Raw genomic sequence first — 4,286 nt, 5'->3', positions numbered from 1 at the left:
GGCGAATGATTAAACAAACTGGTGCATCCATGCTATGGAATACTACTCAGCAAAAAAAAAAAAAAAAAAAGATCAAACTTTTGATAAATGCATACAACAACAAAGATGACTTTCCAGATAATGATGCTGAGTAGAAAAAGCCAGTCAGTGTACGGTTCCATTTATACAACGTTCTTGAAATGACAAAAATATAGAAATGGAGGACAGATGATGGGCCGGCCCGGTGGTGCACTGCTACAGTGCGCCGCTTGGAAGCACGGCAGCGCTCCCGCCGAGGGTTCGGATCCCACATACAGACCGGTTCCCACTCACTGGCTGAGCGAGGTGCAGGCGCAACACCGAGGGTTGCGATCCTGTTGCTGGTCCCGGTCCGGTATGGGCGCGACACTGAGGGTTGCGGTCCGTTGCCGGACACGAAAAAAGTAAAAAAGAAAAAGAAATGGAGGACAGATGAGAGATTGCCGGGGCTGGTGGTGGAAGGCTAGAGCACGTGACTATGAAAGGGCAACGTAAGGGACCCTGTGGTAATGAAATGTTATGTTTCTTGATTATATCAGTGTCAATATCGTAGCAGTGATATTGCACTATTGTTTTGCAAGGTTCATTGGGGAAACTGGGGAAAGAAATCTCTCTGTATTATTTCTTAACAACTGCATGTGAATCTACAATTACCTCAAAAGCTTAAAAGAAATATCAGAGGTTCCATACTATTTTAAATGTAGGCCAGCATTTAACACATTAAAAAGCGGACTTTTATTCAAATTCCTTTCATAATGTTGATGTTAAGAAATAAAAAATCGCTGTATAAAATTTTGAAACCTAATCAGTTTCCTTTTAAATTATTTCTGTTTGAGGAAGAAGAACACACTCATTCTGTAGTCCCACCATGATGAACAATCCTGTTGACTGCTAGGACGGTGAGCCTCGGCAGCGTCTGTGCAGGTTCTGTTTCCGTGGCCTGGGGCTGGGACTCTCCTGGCTCATCCTCTGCTGCATCATCACATGAAGCTCATCACTTGCCACCAAACGCATTTACATCAGAAGAGATTCAGTTTGAGCAAGGGGAAGTTTTTGAGGACCTTTAAGTATATAAATTAAAACTTCAAATGCCACTGTTAACAAGGATCAAGAAACTATTTTGCTGCAACATTGATTATCAGACTATGAAAGAAGAGCCTTATTTACTACAGTGTTAATTTATACAAAGGAAGAAGAGTGATTAAAAGAAAGTGATGTTTCTCCCTCTTTGAAGAAGTGCAACAGTACTTCTGGTTCCAAAGTCCTAAATAACAGTGTTGAAGCTAGTGACAAAGCTTGGTGAGATGGATATCATTTGGCAAAGTCTGAGTCTTCTGAAAAACTCAAAGTACTAGATGGGTGTAAGTAGTTCAAAATGTTTTGACAAAATATTTTCAAGTACTGTTTCACTTCTTTGTATTCCAAAATCATCATCAGATATTTAAAGCACACCGTGTTTTAGTAAGAACATTATTATTTCTGGATACTGATCATTTCTGAATTTTATAAAATAGCTCTGAAAAGTGTATATAGTAACAAAGTAGAAATCAGGCAAATAAAAGTAAAGAGATCAGAAAGGTGAATGTAATTCCAGTGATTTGCTATTCAAATGATTTGGGGCATACGCATTATTTGAAATTCAATTCTACAAAAGAATTTCCTGAGAAATGTTTGCTCAGATCAAACAGGCAGGACTGGTGTTCCTACATCCTTACTGCACCTGCTCCAGGGGTAACACACAGATAGTGCAGCCAGGAGAAAACTCGAAGAAGGAGTCTTGATTTAATGAACTGGAAGAGAAAGGCATGGGAAGTTGACCATAAGAACCAAAATGACATCTTGGTAGGTGAGAAATAATGGAACCCTTCATTGGAATTGAACCTTTGTTTTAAATTATGAAAACATATATCAATTTCTATAAGTAACCACTATAAAAATTACTTATATATGACTAAATTATGTAACAGGTTTTAATGACTTATCCTGCAAGACATTTAAATATTTTAATAGCATTTTAGATTGTCCAGTGGGTAGGTCACCTTTAAGGCAAAAAAGAAATAGAAAAAAAATTCATGTCCTGGATATATTGAAGAATGATATTGTCAGACAACGTCCTCAGTTTAAGCAGATTCTTCCTGATGTCTGCATCTCTGACAGCTTTCATGCTGTATACACAGCTGACAACCATAATTAAGAGGTAAGGCAATATGCCAAATAAAGGAAATGCCAGGTCTTCGCTAGTCTGCGTACTTGAATAAGTGGGAAGTATTTCAGCACTCATGCCGTGAAGCCATATAGAGCTGGTGTAGCCTTAAGCACACTTCTTTCTAAGCCTTGCTTCCTCGTACGTAAGATGTGAATTAGAAAGTAAAACAGAGCCTACCTCACAGGTAGATATTTACGCTGACACTATATTAAATATATTTATTTATATGCTTATTGACCATTTCTTCCAGTAAAATATAAGTTCCATGAAGGCAGGAACATGGCTCATGCTCAATAAATATTTGATGGTTGAATGAATGGATAAAGAAGGTTGTTTTGTGGATTAAATAAAACAATGGATGTAAAACACAGTGACTTTTAAGGTCTTTTATCAAGCTCAAAATTTGTAGGATTCTATAAGCCTCATTATGGCTTACAGCAACTGCATTTACTTAGAGTGATTAAGTAAAATTTAAGCACAAGTATAGTAAGAGGCTAGGGGAGTCAGAAAAAAGAAAGGAGAGCACTGTAGTAAAAATCCAAAAGTCCATGATCTGTTTTAAAATGACTCAAACAAAAAAACAAACAATAACAAAGTTGGAGACATGCAGGGCCCTGAGACTCTAGGTGATAACGGTGGTGGTATCTAAGGAGAGAGATGACAGACTGTTAGGGAAATTATACACCAAAAAGAAAACAGCAAGAGGGTTACTGTGTTAGGGTCCAGGCATTAAGTTGATCAGTCACTAAACCAGGGACCTAGGTATGGGAACAGAGAAGGAGTGGATCTGAGGATGAGAAATACCAACAGGAAGGCAGCAGCAGGAGTAGTAACGGATACTCCTCCAAGCAGCCACTGACTGCAGGAGGAGTCCTGCACAGGAAAGGTATCCAAAGTCACCTCTGGTGTGTAGGAAGCTGAGCATCACTGGACTTGGTAAAGGACACAATTCTGCCCAGGACGAAAGAGAGACACAGCAGGGAGGACAAGTCAAGAGGACAGACCGTGTTCAGATATTGAGGAAGGACAGGTAGGAGCAGGTTACATGGATGTTTCAGAAGTTTTATTTACTTAAGTTTTACGTAGCATAATTTAAATTTATACTATTGCAAAACAATGTGTATTTAGTAGCTTGTCTTTATAGGTGAGTTTTTCACATGGTTTAAAAATTTCTCATTGCATTGAACACAATGAAATAGCTTAACACATGTGAAAGAAAGAATTAGATTTCAAAGCCTTCAAGACTGTGAGGGTGATTAAACTTCAAACAATTTACTGCCAAGTACTCTGTTCGGAGACACATGCAAGTGCATGTGTGTGTGTGCACATTTGTCCACTACATATCCATACAGGTATGTGTGTGTGTGTATGTATCCTGTATGTGTGGTGTTTACGTTATCTTTCTGGGCTCTGCTTATAAAAGGGTCACAGCAGATTTTGTGGAAAAAATAAGGAAGACTTACAATATGAATACTTATCATTTGGTGACATGTACTAATTTACAGCAGCCCTGACGTCCGGCGCATTCTAGCCATATCCACACCCCCACCCTCTGCCCGGACTGCTGCAGTGGCCTCCTGCCTGGACTCCCACTGCCTCTCTTGCTCTCCTCTAACTCACTCTCTACACAGAGGACAGAGTGATCTTGACAAAATGAAAATCTGGTTATATCATGCCACCTACTTAAAACCTTTGATGACTTCCCATTAGATAAAATCTAACTTTCTCAACGTAGCCTGTGTTATTATAAATGAACTGGCCCATGCCACAGTGCACAGTCTTGTCTGGGTCACTCTCATCAACTGCCACGTTCATTCAGTTTTGCACAAGTGCAGCTTTCCCTGCCACAGGACCTCCACACAAACCGGCCACTCTGCCTGTTAACACTCTTCCTCTGACTCCCGACCTTGCTAACTCTTCCTTTATCCTTTATGTCCATATTGAAATCTTACTTCCTCAGAGATCTCCCTAACTTCTGATGTAAATCTGGCTGCCCTGCTATAATCTCTATTCTTTTTTTTTTTTTTTTTTTTTTTTTTTTTTCCGTGTCCGGCAACGGATC

At 39.5% G+C, this 4,286-nt stretch overlaps 1 protein-coding gene across 1 annotated transcript in view; it reads right to left on the bottom strand.

Moving 5' to 3' along the window:
- Positions 1-464: 464 nt before the first annotated feature.
- LOC103604574 (voltage-dependent N-type calcium channel subunit alpha-1B) overlaps positions 465-4,286 on the bottom strand; it is a 96,274-nt gene continuing 92,452 nt past the window's right edge. Inside the window, exon 30 of the mRNA XM_008589148.1 lies at positions 465-1,079. The gene's annotated coding sequence lies outside the window, so the exon portion shown is untranslated. The remainder of the gene's footprint in view (positions 1,080-4,286) is intronic.

This window comes from Galeopterus variegatus, unplaced genomic scaffold (genome assembly GCF_000696425.1).
Source record: "Galeopterus variegatus unplaced genomic scaffold, G_variegatus-3.0.2 Scaffold5251, whole genome shotgun sequence".
Classification (NCBI taxonomy): domain Eukaryota; kingdom Metazoa; phylum Chordata; class Mammalia; order Dermoptera; family Cynocephalidae; genus Galeopterus; species Galeopterus variegatus.
Note: the sequence above shows the minus strand (reverse complement) of the source record. Positions and strands in the feature narration are given on the sequence as shown.